The 18591-nt window shown below is 44.1% G+C and overlaps 1 protein-coding gene across 3 annotated transcripts in view; it reads right to left on the bottom strand.

Annotated features, from left to right (window-relative positions):
* The window catches only part of hs3st1l1 (heparan sulfate (glucosamine) 3-O-sulfotransferase 1-like1), a 37347-nt gene that overhangs the window by 14564 nt on the left and 4192 nt on the right, over nucleotides 1–18591 (bottom strand). Inside the window, exon 1 of one of the 3 annotated variants that reach the window (XM_061789935.1) lies at nucleotides 11838–11978. The exons of the other annotated variants lie outside the window; for them this stretch is intronic. The gene's annotated coding sequence lies outside the window, so the exon portion shown is untranslated. Of the gene's footprint in view, nucleotides 1–11837; nucleotides 11979–18591 lie in introns of those variants that run through there. 3 annotated transcript variants of the gene reach the window in all.

The raw sequence follows: 18591 nt of genomic DNA, 5'->3' as shown, positions 1-18591 counted from the left end.
ATGATGTCACATTTCTAAAATATGGTCAAGAATAATGTTTCACCTCATCTGCATAAGTAATTCAAGTTGTCGCATGCTATTCAACAAAGACCAGGGTAGCTGAGGTGAAAAAGTCATTCACCAGCAGAAGCTATGAATGATAATGATCTGCTTTCTAGGTCATCTTTTTAATAAATTGTACTCTAAATCAACAGCAGCACAAATGATGCCTGGATGAATGTAAAAGGGAAAATTTAAACACCTTACAGGGGAATGAAATCAGTTATCTCCAAGTAACTTGCAATTTCCTACTGGCCAGGCAAATAAGATCTGAGGAAAGTGTTTATCTAGGAAAACAATCTCTTGCTCCATTTTTTTGCCTTATCCTCTCTGGTGAGGAATGGCTTAGAAGTTTCATGTTCACTATCTAAGCACCTATCAATAAATTAGAACGCTCCCCTTTACATCAGTGCCTATGTCGCACCAAGCAAACAACTGTCGACATATTTCTATATGAACAATAAAGGTGATGGTAACTTACGTATGTTAAGTGGGTGTTCAAAATGGATACTGCGCATCTCACTAGGTGGCTGCAGAACCAAAGGAAAGCATAACGTGATTTATTCTTTAGAGCCGGATCTCTCAAGCGTTTTTTTAGTTTCGGGACCCCATACAAACAGTAACTACAATGTGTACCCAGTAGCAGCGCTGGTTTTAATGGCGCCCTGTGCGACAGCCCGAGATGGCGCCCCCGAAGCCTTGAGCTCGCACCCCCCAATGGGATGGGGGGTGGGGGTTTTTTAGCTGGCGGTAATATCACCCATATCAAAAAGCAACCCCCTACCCATGTGCGTTGCCGCCCCGCATAGCCATGCCGCTCTAAGTGATCGCACACTTCACGCATGTCAGTTACTGCCATTGTGTGTACTCCTATTTTCACCACCCCCAAAAATTATTTTACAAAAGTAAATGAATATATTTTTTCTGTTTAAAAAAAGTTGCAATGTTATAAGGATAAAGTCCTACAGTATTTTTTAAGAAAGAACTTGGAATCTTTACAAGAACAAAGATGTATTTTGTCGGGATGAAAAGTTGGAATGTAACGAGAATAAAGTTGTAGTTTTTCCTAAATAAAGTCATAACATTATGATATTAAAAGTTAAAGTGTAACAATGGAGGAAAGTAATCTTTGAAAAAGTTACATTTTCCTTGCTCCGGTCTGGGATTGTTAAATCTTGCAATGAGTGCGCTGTACCGGGTGGCACTGCTTCAGCTGGTATAGGTTTGGTGGTTTTCTTTGTCTTTGTGTGAACATACGCTCGAAATAATTTGGAGTACACACTCTCATTTCCTTGTCAGACTTAAATAGAATCAAAATAACTCCACACTGCCGAACTTATCAGTCCGTTCTTGTCAATGATGTCATCCGTTGAGGCCTGGCCTGTGTCTCCCATGGAGTCTCCATCATTGTCTTTTTTTCCCCAGTACTCTTCCAATGGTGAGGTACATGGCTGCAGTAGTACAAACGTTAGCACCTGTTGCAACTGGCTACTTCTATGCTGTGTGTGTCAACCTAACATGGCACGGTTCTATTCATGCCACATGATTGGTTCAGTGCGAAGCAATATTTTCAGTGCGCATGTGAACCTGTGTACCACTTACTGTATGAGCACCTCTGGTTATTTATTGTGGAATCTCTAATGTTTAACAACACAATCCATTCTGGTACCTTGGTTGATTTGAATATAACAAGAAGATTACATAATCTGTCGTGCATTAAACTGTTTTTTTTTTTTTTTATGAGAAATGCTACCACCAAGCTGAAGTACCAAAGAAAGAAATTAATGGAAGACTATGCCTCAAGATGTCATAGCAAACCTGAGGTTGTATACAAATACTGTATGCTCCTTGGAAACTGTGAGCAATTTGTGGGGGATGGCATCAGAGCACTGTGATTGGAGGCTTGGAAAGTCTGGGAACATGTTCTCCTACATAGGGAGGAGTTTTACCAAGCATGGAGTTGTGTGTATTAGAAAAAAAAGTAACCACCTGTATCAGCACTCTGTCACCTTATACGTTATCTTGTTCCTCTGGCAAGCATGCCTCTGGCAGGTTTGAAAGTAATCCCAACATACAATTCTAATACCTGGTGGGGGATAAGGGAACTGTCTGGAATGTAATGACACTATCTGAACATCTGCCATCCTCAGTATGTGACAGAATCAGGTTGAGGACTCACAAGGAATAAAACATTGTGCCATTTCAGCAGGGTGACTTTCATAACACAGAATCATCTGTGCAGACCTGATGCTCAACCTACAAGCTATTATTACAGCCCATACACGGCTAATGAGGGTGTAGTATTATTTCCCCCCCCAAAAGAAAGAAGCACAAGCAGTACAGTTGATCACTTTTGTGTCACAATGATGGATGAAGCCAATGCCTGAGATTAACCAAGCCAATTTAAAGGATGAGAACTTCTCAGACATTTTGTTGCACTGTTTCTTCGTGAACATGTCATCAGTTGCCCCTCCTCTGCCTCCGTGGCCCTGTACAAGCAACCAAAAGTGTTTATGGAAGATAAGAGGCGAAGGAGGTCGCAGGTCCAATAACTTCTTTTATCACCCCACATTCTTGCAGCAAGAGCCATTTCACGGGTGAATTTGCTGAAGATGAATTCTTAATGAGAGAAATTTGTGAACCAAGCATCGGGGGTCTAATAGGGGAATAGAAAATAGATCACCGATAGGATATTGCTTGTTGGGCTGCTTTGTCTGGGGCAAAAGCCTTTCGAATTAGTTCACTCACAAAATTATGGGTAGGTAGGCAGGTTGGTAGGTAGAACTGTATGTACAGTAATTACTACAGTAACGTCAGCAAGTGAAATGGGTGTTTTGGTTAAAAAATGTTGAACTGATTGCCACATAATATAGACATAATCTGATATATTATATTTGTTTTATTTTGCTTGTACTTCTACTCAAATGATATGGATTTTTTTTTCTTCTTCCAAACAACAAATGTAAGCAGTGGTGGGATGGAAGTAGCTCAGTTTTAATTCAACAACGTTGCTATCTGACTAAACCTGATCTGGGAATGATTACAATCACATGAAGTCGATCTTATGCGTATTAAGTGAGAAAATTAGGAACTTAATTACATTTTTTTCCAGATTGTGGGAGGAGGTTCTTGTCCTTGATTGTATATTTAAAAACATCATCTTGACTCCAGGGAAACAATGAAGTGTCTACATATAATGTATAGCCCTTTTTTTTTTATTATTATTTTTTTTTTTACAGGCTGCCCAAAGCATATTACATTATTATTAACATATTATTATTATTATTATTAACATGCAACAACAAACATCACCAAAGATTATCAAGAAATATCACATTGTACAGACCACAAATCTAAACTTGGAAAATAGTCAAACAATGGATCAATAGTCACTGAGTAACCCTCTCGCCTTCCTCCCCGTGCTGTAACACCTCAATTAACCACCATTCACTTAGACAGGGCTTGTTTTTGGCTTTGGCTGATTTTATCTCTACGTATCTACTCCCCCAACAGACATCAGGGCTCCATCGGTATTAGACAAAGACGAGCTTCAAATTGATGATTAACCTTTATAATCCTGCTTGTACAGTATATTGAAAATGGCTGTCTCATCTGCCGAACAAAGGCATTTTCAAATCCATTTTAATGTGCAAATGGGACAGCATTTTCTTTCAGATGCTTGGCTGGATAATGAAGCCACAAGCATCGTCTGATAATGAATCCAAAGAGGTGTAGTAGTTTCTGTTTTTTTACATGCAACAAACTTCAGTGGCAGAATGTGGGCAGTAATTGCTGCCACATTCTGAAAAGAGGCATCAATTACTTGTGGAAATGAGTGCTTGTCATTGTTTAGATGGCTTTATTAGGGAGTAATCAGACATTTAACAAGTAATTTCTCCCTATTTAACTCCAACTGGGGAGATAATTGTGTCACTTACTGGGCAATGACTTTGCAACGACTGTGCCCATTTGCAATGTGTCTTGCATTGAATCACAGGCCAGTGTAATCGTTGTGCTAGAAAGTATAAATAAAGATATTGTGAGGCATGATCTCACATAGACCAGTTCAGGGTGTAGCTGGGATAGGCTCCAGCATGCCCGTGACCCGAGTGAGGATAATGTGGCACAGAAAATGGATGGATGGATGAGCTCACATACTTAACATCTGCAAAATGTACGTATGATTAATGAGTAAAATGTATCTAATCATCAAATTTCTACACCACTTGTCCTCATTAGGGTCATGGGTGAGGCAGAGCTTACCCCATCTTACTCACATTCATACTTAAGCAACATTTAGTCTTCCTGCTAACGTGTGTTTTGTTGTGTGTGAGGACGTATCCAGAGAAAACCTTCACAAGCATGTACAGGAAGAACGGTCTGAGCTGAGATTCAAACCCAGAACCTTTCCTCTGTGACGCAGACATGCTAACTTTTATATTTGTTTATCAATTAGTTTATTAGTATGTGTCTTAAACCCAAAAATATGAGTGATTTTCACTGTGAAGTCAGCAATAGCGAGAGAGAGAGTTTATACAGTACACTTTTCTGATATCAAAAGCCATACCTAATCTTGCCTTTGCTCCAGATCTTTGAAGTAGAACACACCCTAGACCTTGTAATCTTATTGTGGTTTATTAAGCACTAAAGATGATCATGCAAAGATGAAACTGCTTTGAAATTTTACTTGTAAGGTGAAATTGCATTACCGTGCTGTAAATTGCAAATGTAATTTTCATGCCTGCTTGTCAAAGCACTGAGGTTCATCACATCCATCCATTTTCCGTACCGCTTCTCCTCACAAGGGTCGCGAGCGTGCTGGAGCCTATCCCAGCTATCCTCGGGCGAGAGGCGGGGTGCACCCTGAATTGGTCGCCAGCCAATCGCAGGGCACATACAAACAAACAACCATTCGCACACATATTCACCCCTACGGACAATTTAGATTCTACAGTTAGGCTGGTCATTGATTTTGGCGGAGTTGGGGTGCGTTTTTGTTCGCTGCCTTTGGGAGCGAGCGCATCTTCGTGCATGTTCTTCGTTGTTGGTTTTTGCCGCTTCTTCTTCGCGGTGGGCGGGCTGCGGGGGTCGGGGTGTTTGTGTTTGGGCGCATCCGGGAGGGGGAGGTTGCGGAGTGTTGGTCCCGGTTCCGTTCGGTTCTCGATTCTCGATGCCCAACCCTACTCATGAAAGGTGCTTAACTTGGGCTCGTTTGGCGGGCTATTACGTTTTTTTTTTTTTTTGTTTGTGTGGGTGGATGCTGGCTCAAGCGTTGGGCCATGTTGATGGCTGGTGACCCCATGCCCTCCGGGGGTCACACTTCCTCGATGTGCCAATTAGAAATTTTGATTTGCTTTCGCGGGCCAGATAAAATGATGTGGCGGGCCGGATCTGGCCCCCGGGCCACCTGTTTGACATTATGACTTATAACAAAACAGGTTGTACTAAAATATCAAAGCACAGGTTCTTAGAGGTAAAACCCTTTTCTGTCTGGTTGCATTTTCTATAAATACCATATTAATTAAAAAAGTTAATTAAGCAGAGAGAGTATTTCAAACTCCCCTGTTACACAGCAAAACTGTTCCAGCAGAAAGGTATACAGAGCCACCTTTCTGCAGGCCATGCAGCTGAACAGGACAGGTTTTTAAAAAAAACAAAACAAAAAAAAAAACATGCAAACTCCACACAGGCGATGTCAGATTTTAACCCAGGTCCTCAGAACTGTGAGGCAGATGTGCTAACCAGTTGTTCACCATGCCGCCATATATTATATATATATTTATAATGTATAATATATATATATATATATATATATATATATATATATATATATATATATATATATATATATATATATATATATATAAAATAAGCAGGTTTTAATAGAAATGTCATACATTTTATACAATATGACAAGCATTTTACTTTAATTCCAACTGTAAGACTAAGCCTATTTAAAGTGGAAAATGGAGAAGTTTGAAAAATCTAGTTTAGGATGTGTTGTAATCAGCTTTGAGGAAGATTGGAAGAGCTGCATCTTGGCAAACCTCAAACAAAACAAAGAATCCTCTTTAGTAACCACGGACAGCTCCCAGCACAACCTCTGGACACAGCAGGTCAAGTCTTGTTCAGTAAGCATGAGCATGAGAAATCATTAACACAGCTAAGCTATTTCACTGTGGAAACTCCTCCACACACATCTCCTTCATCCGAATGTGGTTGATGGAGAGTTTGCCAAATTGAGTGTGAAACATTTCCAAAATTAATCTAACTTTATGTCAAAATTAGATTTCAGAAATGGACAAATTATGTATTATTATTTAATAGGGGTGCCATATATATTCAGATTTTTCAATATGGTATCAGCACATTATTTTTTTTTGCTGTATACATTATTTTGTGTCACTGATGGTGTAGTGGTACACTCGCCTGACTTTGGTGCGGTCAGCGTGGGTTCAGTTCCCACTCAGTGACAGTGTGAATGTGAGTGCGAGTGGTTGTTCGTGTCTATATGTGCCCTGCGATTGACTGCCGACCAGTTCAGGGTGTCTTATCACCCTTTCCATCCGTCTGGATAACAGACTGCGAGAGAGAGCATGAGAGAGGGGGCTACGCTCACGCAAAAACCCTCCCACTCCGAGCACCATGCCGTCAGCTTCTCACCCGCCTCCCGCACTTCCGTCACTCCCTGTAGCAACCGGAGAGCCCATGCAAATTGGAAAGACACGTTTAGATCCACAGGAGCGTCAGCATCGTGTCATCCAGCGGCTATGTATCTACTGCAGTCAATCAAGTCATTTCATTTCCTCTTGCCCCCTCCGACCAAAAGACCAGGCTCACCGCGAACAGAGAGCGTTGTGGTGAGCCAAACCTCCATTCCCTCTAGCTCTTACTCCCGCATGACCGTTCCTGCTTGCAACATAGTTTCTGCTCATAACACCCCCATTACTGCCCTGATTGATTCCGGTGGCGATGACAATTTTATTCATGTAGATATAATTCACCAGCTCCAAATCCCTCTCCAACCACTTCCAAACCCCCAAAAAAGTCACAGCCCTGGATGGCAGAGTAATTTCCCCTGTCACCCACCAAACAGTGCCTATCAGGCTCCTCATTTCCGGTAATCACCGCGAAAACATTGCCCTCTTTGTCATTCCTTCCCCTGAGACCCCCTTAGTTCTTGGTATTCCCTGGCTCAGACTTCACAACCCCACCATAGACTGGACTCATTTATCCATTACAGGATGGAGTCCTCATTGCCATTCCCACTGTCTGCTCTCTGCCATTCCACCCTCAGAAGACACACCACCCTTTGCCGCCCCAGTAGACCTCTCACAAATTTCTGAAGAGTATCATGACCTCTCCCCGGTATTCAGCAAGGACTTGTCTATCTCTCTACCCCCCCACCGCCCATACGATTGTGCCATTGACCTCTTGCCAGGAGCTCCACTTCCCACCAGCCGACTCTACAATCTCTCCCGTCCTGAGAAGAAAGCTATGGAGGATTACATCCGCGACTCCCTGGCTGCTGGACTCATATGCCCCTCCTCGTCTCCAGTCGGGGCTGGATTTTTCTTCGTGGAGAAAAAAGACACCACTCTCCGCCCATGTGTCGACTACCGAGCACTCAATGACATCACTATAAAAAACAAGTCACCGCTACCCCTGATCGACCCCTCCTTTGAACCCTTCTGCGAAGTCGAGCTTTTCACCAAATTGGACCTCCGTAACGCTTACCACCACATCCGAGAGGGGGACGAATGGAAGACTGCCTTCAATACACCTCTCGGACACTTCGAGTATCTGGTCATGCCGTTCGGTTTAACTAACAGTTAATGTTTAACTAACAGTTAATGTTTTCCAAACATTAATTAATGACATGGTCCGTGACATGTTAAACCGGTTTGTGTTTGTGTACCTCGATGACATCCTCATTTTCTCCCGCTCCCCCGAAGAACACCACATCCATGTACGCCAAGTCCTCCAGCGCCTCCTCGAGAACCGTCCATACGTCAAACCAGAAAAATGCGACTTCCGCCTCTCCTCAGTACATTTCCTCGGCTACATCATTGCAAAAGGACAATTACAACCGGACCCCGCCAAGATCCAAGCCATCACCGACTGGCGCATCCCCACTACCCGGAAAGAAACGCTTTCTCGGATTTGCCAACTTCTACCGTCGATTTATCCGCAACTACACCAAGGTCGCTATCCCCCTCACCGGTCTCACATCCACCAGCTACCCCTTTCAGTGGACCCCAGCAGCCTCCCAAGCATTCAGTAAACTCAAATCACTGTTCACCAATGCTCCCATTCTGTGCCACCCTGACCCCTCCCTCCAGTTCATGGTGGAGGTTGACGCCTCAGACTCCGGAGCTGTAGCTGTCCTCTCGCAGCGAGACACAACGACCAAGAAACTTCACCCATGTGCTTTTTTTTCCCCTGTCGCCTATCCCCAGCGGAGAGGAATTATGACGTCGGCAACCAAGAGCTGTTTGCCATAATATGGGCCCTGGAGGAATGGAGGCACTGGCTGGAGGGGACTGAACAACCGTTTCTCATTTAGACAGGCCACAAAAACCTTGCTTACCTCCGTTCCGCTAATCGTCTCAACCCCCGACAAGCTCGCTGGGCACTATTCCTCCGCAGATTAAATTTCAGTCTTTCCTTCCGTCCCGGTTCCCGTAACACCAAGGCAGATGGCCTATCCCGTATTCACTCACCATTCTCCAGCTCAGCAGCTCAGCAGCTCAACCCATTCTTCCGTCCTCCTGTTTCGTTGGAGCTGCCACATGGAAGATCGAGCAGGTGGTCAAGGAGGCTCAAAAGAACCAAGCTGATCCCAAGACCGGGCCTCCTGACCGTCTGTTTGTACCGGATTCTGCATATTCTAAAGTCCTACAGTGGGCCCACAACTCAAAACTCACTTGTCACCCTGGCTTCACCTGTACTACCCAGTTCGTCCAGCAGCACTTCTGGCCCTTCATCATAGACACCTGAGAATTCGTCCAAGCCTGCTCAGTCTGCGCCCGAGGGAAGTCTTCACACCGACCCCCAGCTGGCGTGCTGCGCCCCTTGCCGATTCCAAGCTGCCCTTGGTCTCACATCGCTGTGGACTTCATTACCGAATACGCTCACAACTCCCTCACCAGCTCCTCTACTGGTATGTGCCCGTTCATGGATTGATATGGTTTCCAACCCCCAGTATTCCAAGTACAGGAGCAGGCGGTGGCAGTTCCAACCGTACAGGATCAACTCCAGCGAGTCCAGGCGGTCTGGAAGGACGTCCAGGCGGCGTTGACTCGCTCCGCGGCACGCAACAAGTAGCTCGCGGACCGTCATCGCTCCCCGGCGCCCGAATATAAGGTGGGTCAATCCGTCGAGCTCTCTTCCCACGACCTCCCACTTCAAACATCGTCCCGTAAGATCACTCCGCGTTTCATCGGTCCTTTCCCCATTACCAAAATTATCAATCAGCTTCTTCTAGCGATACCACGGCCCAGCTGCCTCAAGTAAGCGTCACAATACCTCGTTCCCTTTTTGACTCCTGTGTCTCTCCTCATTCTCAGTGTTCCCCTGTGTTCCTGATCCACGTCATTCCTGCCACCTACCCCTATGCGGCACTTGACGCGCATATGGCACAAATTGTCGCCACGAGCAGAATACCGCGGAGATCATCTCTCGTGATTGGTCAGTTTTTGTCACATGCTGTGACGACGCACTCAGCTTTCCCCTTGGTTAAATATACCACCTACGCCGCCGCCTTCTTGATCGACTTTGCAATATAATTAAACGCATCATCTGGTCATCTAGGTCCATTTGTTCTACCAGACACTGGTCCACAGTCGCTATTGCTGTTGCTTTGCTCCTTGTTCCGGAAAGTAAAAACAGCTACCGGAATTGGCAAAAAAATGCTGAGGAAACTCCACCTTGTGGTGTCCTAGCCAATACCAGCCGTAGCGACACCCCGACTTGGAGGCGAACTGCAGCACATTTTCAAAACAGCGCACGTGGGTTGCGCTCGAGTATAAAGGCAAACTGCGCGCGGGATAGCCGCAGTGACGTCAGCGTGGTTGCCGCCGGCGAGAGCATGAAGAAGCCTTTATGCTCCGTAGGATCAAACCAGCAGGTCAGCCACTGCACGATCTCTGTTCCTCGAAGTAGAAAGGTTTTATGCATATTCAAAACTACCATGTAAAAAAATAAATAAATCTGCACTGCAGATAAAGATATAAAATGGCAGACCTCAAAAGATTTTTTTCAGTTAATGAAACAGATGTCAGCATTGCTGATAAAAGTAATGAATGCACCTTTCGAAGTTCAAAATAATCCATTTATATATAATTCTATATTCAATCATCTCTGCCTGATGAGCCTATTGTGCTGTTTCACATGTGTGAACAAAGAAAGCTAATTTAGGACCATTTACTGTGGTGGAATTTGGTTTTACAGAATGGTATTTTGTTTAAAAATATATATTGATTAAAAGTTTAACCAATATTTGCAAAGTCCCATTTTTTGTCCATTTGGCACTTTTTAACAAATATATAAATCTGACGTTACTCACTAACTACTCAGTCCTTGAGTATGTTTTCACTGAATACTCAAGTAATTACTATGTTTGGAGGACTACTTTTTACCTTTACTTGAGTAATGCAGTATATTTCTGAAGTAACAGTACTATCACAATTTTTGCTACTCTACCCACCTCTGCCCGACTATTTAAGCATGGCAAAGATCAGGGATAACAATGTTGACCCATACTTGGTATTCAGTGCATTTAAAAAAAAAATAAGTATATACATGTTTCTCTAACCTCCTGCTTGACAAACTCTTGATTTAACGAGGAGCTCCTTTAAATACATAAACACATCCTAAATGCACTTATCCACAAAGTCACTTTTTAGCTCCCAAAGATTAATCTCAAAGGTTTATTCAAAAAACAGGCAAATGGAGAACATATTTCACAAACTTTAATCTGTGAGAATATCATCGTCATCTGTTTTTCTAGGCTCCATGAAAGTGCACATACCCACACAGTCGGAACCTGTATTTACAGCTTGGCCTGGCAGGGGCATCGGAAACAAAACAAATCTTACTCCTTTAGATGGGGTCGTGACCCCCCACCACCCCCAGGGAGACACAGCTACCATTAATCTGCCAAATATGACATGGCTGGGACAATGGAAAAGCAGCAACACAGGTGGAGAACAAAACAAATGAATAAATATAAACCTATCATCAGATGATGGTGAGACTTTATTGAACTTCTAAAAAACTTCCATGAAATCTGTTCATTGGAAGTTGTCGCTGCTCTGGGTGCTCTCATGATGATATTGAAAAAGATGACATTAAGGAATAAGTGAATTTTACAGGCTCCGGCATTGATGCAAATTGCAAGCAGAATTCTCTCATGCTGCATGTCAACAGCAGTTTCAGATGCTGCTTTTACTTCATGATGCGATTTTGGTTCATGTGATGAAATATGCGTATTATATAAAATATTATGCTAGTTTGAGGTCACACCTTTTGTGCAAAGACAAAAAACATTCATTGACATTTTTACTGCGAGATACTATAGGACTATAGTCTTTCAAAGCATTCTTGGACAGTTCATCCATCCATTTTCTGAGCCGTTTCTCCTCACAAGGGTCGCGGGCGTGCTGGACCCTATCCCAGCTATCATCGGGCAGGAGGCGAGGTACACCCTGAACTGGTTGCCAGCCAATCGGAGGCCACACATAATCAAACAACCATTCACACTCACATTCACAATTTAGAGACTTCAGTTAACCTACCATGCATGTTTTTGGGATGTGGGAGGAAACCGGAGTGCCCGGAGAAAACCCACGCAGGCACAGGGCGAACATGCAAACTCCACAAAGGCGGGGCCGGGGATTGAAACCTGGTCCTCAGAAGTGTGAGGCAGACGCTCTAACCAGTCGTCCACAGTTCCACCTGGACAGTTCATGAAAAAAATACAACTTTAACAAACCCCCTTTCCTCACAGCAGCCACAGACAGACCATTTTGTGCTTTTCATCAAGAAATGAAGATGCACTTAATATATGTATCCACTGTGGTCGAGAGATCAGCAGCGGGGGGCGGACAAGATGTGCACCACGGGCCATATTCTCCCATGTGATTAAGTAAAAAAAGGAGCGCAGTTGCACACTTTTCCGGCTGCGCAGATTCTCCTGTCTTCTTAAGTCCATGCCAGATACGCACTCTGGGTGGAGCAACCCCAAAATGTGTGTGTTCGCTGACAAATCTGGCTTCCTGCACATTCTCAGGTCAACTGAAAGACTGATATTTATTAGAGAAGAATATCACCTACAACTATGCTCTCCTTCAAAGTGTTAACGCGAGATTGCCGAAGCAGTGTGCACATCCTGACTGGCCGATGACGCATTAATTACGAAAGGGATTTTTAAATTTAAAGTGTGCTATATTTTTCTCAATGATTTCAATCACATTCAAGTCTCAGGAAAACTCCATGCTCCATGAATTATAGCCAGCGTCAGAATTCAATGAATCACACCTCCTTGGTGTTTGCACACTCATTCCCTAGTTCAGGGGTGGCCAAGCATTCAGATGCTAAGAGCCACAATTTTTACTATTCCTGCAAAGAGCCACATCATAAACACAGGGGCACACACAGGGTGTGATCGGAGATTTCTTTGCAGAAATTCTTTGTTGGCACAGTTGTGCCAGTTTTCCCCCGTGTTCCACGCCCCTGGGCACACATAAACTGCTCCTCTTCCAACGTCACATCATTTATTAAGCTGGAGGTACGTCGTGTAATGAGCACAGTAGTTGGATTTGTTTTTACACTTTCATCAAAACACCCGCTTGATTCAAAACAAGTTACAAGTAGTTAAAAACAAGCTCTCTCCGCCAAATATACACTCTGGTCGGAAGCTGCCATATTTACAGGTATGTGTGTAAACGATGATGTCACCGCACATTTGCATCAAAACAGAGCACGCACAGACAGAGCGGAGATTCACACATTCGGATTCATGGTTAACATGACGAAAATTTATTTCTGATCGGTTTGGAAAAAGGAAAATTCCATCCCTGTGAAACCAAATGAAATTTCATTCAATTTTGGCCTGTTTATTCCAATTGAGGTGTTTATATGGCACATTTTCATAAGGGGAAACTGTGTAGTCTGTTCCGAGTGTTTCTGGGTTGCCTGGCAACAGGCATTATCGTGTGGCGTGAACGTAAGAGCCGCAAGAAACTGGTCAAAGAGCCACAGGCGGCTCCCGAGCCGCAGGTTGGCCAGGCCTGCCCTAATTAATCACAGTGGGAAGTTGGGACGGGAGAATACGCGTGGATGAAAAGTGCACAAGCCTAGGCACGTAAAAAAAGACTTAAACACAACCTGGACAATATACACTCAAGACAATCGTGAACAAGCAAATTATGTATGACAGCTTTAATTTTCCAAAAGTTAATGTAAGTGAAAGTTATTGGCTCAGATGGCTTGTTGTCTGAAGTACTTCCCATACATAGTTGTCCCCTTTTTTTTTTTTTGATAGTCCACAACTTCCATCCATCCATTGTCTGTACCGCTTTTCCCGACTAAGGTCGCGAGCATGCTAGAGTCTATCCCAGAAATCTTCGGGCGAGAGGTGGGGTACACCCTGAACTGGTCGCCAGCCAATCACAGGGCACATACAGACAAACAACCATTCACACTCACATTCACAGCTATGGGAAATTTAGAGTCTTCAATTAACCTACCACAGATGTTTTGGGGATGTGGGAGGAAACCGGAGTACCCGGACAAAAACCCACGCAGGCATGGGGAGAACATGCAAACTCCACACAAGCGAGGCCAGGATTTGAAACCCGGTCCTCAGAACTGTGAGGCAGATGTGCTAACCAGTCGTCCACCATGCCGCCAGTCCGCAACTTCATTTATTATTTTCAAATAATTTCACTGACAACACCACTGGCCCCGAGGCTAGAGTTGGTGGTTCTTTGGTACAAAATCATTATCACCCTGGCTAGTGATATCATCAATACTGAAACTATTTGGAATATACTGTATAATATAGTATTGGCCTCGACTCCACCTTCGGTTGTCTCTCTAATTTTCTTTAGGGGAAGAGGTATTGTTTTGATTGACCTTTGCTGGTATGATTTCTTTTTTTTTTTTAGCCAGATGCTATCAATCTACGCAAACGATTTCCGTGAAGAACCATGTGGAGAACCCATTAAATTTCAGCGAGGATCCAAGTCAACACTTTAATTTCACTTTTTGCCACTATAGTCACCTCGTGTTGTGGCCAATCGGGGCAGTGACACGCAGATAAAGCTGCTCCTACAGTGCTTGAGTATAAACATATGGCCTTGAACATCATTAGTTTTCATTCAAATATTTTTAGGATGTTAAGCCTTCGTAGAGGTCTGTACTCTTCTGAATGCTATTCTACTTTCCCAATACTCAGACATCCAGCTGTAAAAAGCTAAAGTCTGATTCTGGCCGAAAGGCTGAGTTCAGACTCTTGAGGCTTTTGTTGATGAAGATGCACCACCCAAGTGTCTGTGACAGCATCAATACTGCTTTTGATGCGATTCTGTTGGTGCACATGGTGGATATGACTCTGTAACTGATGTGCAGCATATGGACAAAGGTCTTAGCACCATGGATTCCTGCCTGCTGCACTCTCATGAATTATGGAATTCAGCACAAATATGCAAATCTGGGCATTAGCCTAGTTATACTGCTGTACTGTAACTTACAGTGACTTATTTATTATGTATGAAGCGAGTATTGGAGTGAGAGGTCCTGGCAGTCGGCTTCTCTCGGATGTGCCGTTTCACATCATGATTGAGCATAAATAGTAGGAGAGGTAGCTCCAAATCGCAAGCTTCCTTCCACTCGGAGGAACAATTAGAGCCTGCCTCCACACTCAATTGCCAAGCCGCTTAAAATAACAATGGCTTCCACTGGATTTGGAAGGCTGGAAGATACACAGGGAATAAGTGTGCAGTTGTTGCTAATCCTCTAATTTCCCCCCACAAGGCTGATGTTAAATGTGATCAGTGATGAGTCAGGGGAGCCAGGATGGAGAATGGAGAACACACCAACTTATGAAACACATCAAAATCAATCTGCTGCATGTCACAATACAACATCATTGATTTTGACCTGAGAGCTGTTGTAAATATCATCATGGTTGTCAACATGCTAAATCAAAAAGTCAATCCGCTGCTGCTCAGTGCTGAAATTACACACACATCAAGCTGCAGGCTTAAAGTCCGATGAAATAAATCCTGCAGCTTTGAGACAAAGTGAGCTATAATTAACACTGGTCAAAGTCAATCATCAAGCACACGACAGCGGATGACTTGTGTTTAACAAGCAGCCAGGGGAGTTTGGATATCTCGTACTTGTGAGGCGGGTCACCAAAATGAATAGTTGTTATGCCTAGAATTCAAGAATCATGTCTACACTCTGCAGTCATACGAAGTATGCTCTACTACAACACAACTTAAACAATCATCGTGAGACAGTCAAGGCAGTGAGACAATTTATATATATATATATATATATATATATATATATATAAATAATATTAGCACATCTGCCTCACAGTTCTGAGGACCCGGTTTTGATCCGGCCTCGACTGTGTGGCGTTTGCACGTGCCTGCGTGGGTTTCCTCACACATTTCATTCCTGTTTCCGCTCACATTTCAAAAACATAAATGTGAGTGTGAATGATTGTTTGTCTATATGTGCCCTACAATTGGTTAGCTACCAGTTCAGGGTGTGCCCCGTCTATCTCCCAGAGTTAGCTAAGATAAGTGCCAAAACGCCCGGGACCCTAGTGAGGATAAGCGGTACGGGAAATAGATATGTATATAAAATACTTCTTCTTTTCCTTTCGGCTTGTCCTTTTAGGGGTCGCTACAGCGTGTCATCCTTTTCTATGTAAGCCTATCTCCTGCATCCTCCTCTCGAACACCAACTGCCCTCATGTCTTCCCTCACGACATCCATCAACCTTCTATTTGGTCTTCCTCTAGCTCTCTTGCCTGGCAGCTCCATCCTCATCATCCTTCTACCAATATACTCTCTATTTCTCCTCTGGACGTGTCCAAACCATCGAAGTCTCCTCTCTCTAACTTTGTCTCCAAAACATCGAACCTTGGCTGTCCCTCTGATGAGCTCATTTCTAATTTTATCCAACCTGGTCACTCCGAGAGCGAACCTCAACATCTTCATTTCCGCCACCTCCAGCTTTGCTTCCTGTTGTCTCTTCACTGCCACTGTCTCTAATCCGTACATCATGGCTGGCCTCACCACTGTTTTATAAACTTCGCCCTTCATCCTAGCAGAGACTCTTCTGTCACATAACACACCTGACACCTTCCTCCACCCGTTCCAACCTGCTTGGACCCGTTTCTTCACTTCCTGACCACACTCACCATTGCTCTGGACTGTTGACCCCAAGTATTTAAAGTCCTCCACCCTTGCTATCTCTCCTCCCTGTAGCTTCACTCTTCCCCCACCACCCCTCTCATACATGCACATATATTCTGTCTTACTTCGGCTAATCTTCATTCCTCTCCTTTCAAGTGCATGCCTCCATCTTTCTAACTGGTATATAGATATATTCTTCTTCGATATAAAATACTAAAGTCCATCCATCCATTTTCTGAGCCGCTTCTCCTCACTAGGGTCGCGGGCGTGCTGGAGCCTATCCCAGCTAACATCGGGCAGGAGGCGGGGTACACCCTGAACTGGTTGCCAGCCAATCGCAGGGCACATACAAACAAACAACCAATCGCACTCACATTCACGCCTACGGGCAATTTAGAGTCTTCAATTCATGCATGTTTTTGGGATGTGGGAGGAAACCTGAGTGCCCAGAAAAAACCCACGCAGGCACGGGGAGAACCCGGGTCCTCAGAACTGTGAGGCTGACGCTCTAACCAGTCGTCCACCGTGCCGCCAAAATACTATTATTAAGTATTATTAATATTTTCTTAAGTCTACTTAGAGCATGGACCCTTTTTAGTTTTTAAGGCTGACATGTTCTCATGATGGCCGACTGGTTAGAGCGTCAGCCTCACAGTTCTGAGGACCCGGGTTCAATCCCCGGCCCCCCCTGTGTGGAGTTTGCATGTTCTCCCCGTGCCTGCGTGGGTTTTCTCCGGGCTCTCCGGTTTCCTCCCACATCCCATAAACATGCATTAATTGAAGACTTTAAATTGCCCGTAGGTGTGACTGTGAGTGCGAATGGTTGTTTGTTTGTATGTGCCCTGCGATTGGCTGGGAACCAGTTCAGGGTGTACCCCGCCTCCTGCCCGATGATAGCTGGGATAGGCTCTAGCACGCCCGCGACCCTAGTGAGGAGAAGCGGCTCAGAAAATGGATGGATGTTCTCATGATGGAAATCCTACAAAAAGTTCAGCACTCAAATTACTGTATGTTGGACTATTTTCAAGCAAACACTGGCATCATCATTGTGTCAGTGTAATTTCTTTCTCCTGTATGTGCAATCCCCCTGCAGCAATGTACTTGGCATACTGTACTACTGCAACAGATTCCAAATTTATGAGTTGTAATAAAAACTGTTATTTCAAGGAAACAGCAGAGTAAAATGTATTGTTTAATTTTGAACGAGTTATTGTTAGGAGGATCTAAAACGATATACATTCTTTGCAACTGTATTTCCAGTGAAGCATTTTGAATACAAACATTTGACAGCCTTTTAGTTGTCTCAAATTTCAAAGAAAGCCTGCACATGCTGGACATTTAGAATACATCATACAAATGTTCATCCATCCATTTTCTGAGCCGCTTCTCCTCACTAGGGTCGCGGGCGTGCTGGAGCCTATCCCAGCTGTCATCGGGCAGGAGGCGGGGTACACCCTGAACTGGTTGCCAGCCAATCGCAGGGCACATAGGAACAAACAACCATTCGCACTCACAGTCATGCCTACGGGCAATTTAGAGTCTCCAATTCATGCATGTTTTTGGGATGTGGGAGGAAACCGGAGTACCCGGAGAAAACCCACGCAGGCACGGGGAGAACATGCAAACTCCACACAGGCGGGGCCGGGGATTGAACCCGGGTCCTCAGAACTGTGAGGCTGACGCTCTAACCAGTCGGCCACCGTGCCGCCACATCATACAAATGTTAGAAGAAAATGTTGAACTTCTCGTTTTTCCAGGTTTTCCCCAGGCTAAAGTCTTATAACACTGCTTCCACTGAGTACCCCACTAGTTTCGACTCCCACTTGTTCTTGCTGTTTGTTCATGTACTCTTATTTACTATTCTAACGCTTGTGGCACATGCTCACTCAGTCTTCTTTGACCCACATTATTCACAGCCACTAGCTCATTAATAGAGTTTGTTTCGTTGGCCCAGTTGTGGTAATGGCAAATAATCAGGCTGTGAAGACTGACAGCAACATAAGCATTTATAACTATTATTGCTAACTATAAAAGAAAATGGAAAGTTAGATTGGAGCCATACGTTGCTACCAAGGCATACAAACGTTAAAAATGTCTTCCGAGTACAGTATCT

Source organism: Phyllopteryx taeniolatus, chromosome 11 (genome assembly GCF_024500385.1).
Source record: "Phyllopteryx taeniolatus isolate TA_2022b chromosome 11, UOR_Ptae_1.2, whole genome shotgun sequence".
In the NCBI taxonomy this organism is placed as follows: Eukaryota; Metazoa; Chordata; class Actinopteri; order Syngnathiformes; family Syngnathidae; genus Phyllopteryx; species Phyllopteryx taeniolatus.
This window is presented reverse-complemented; position numbering and strand designations above follow the sequence as displayed.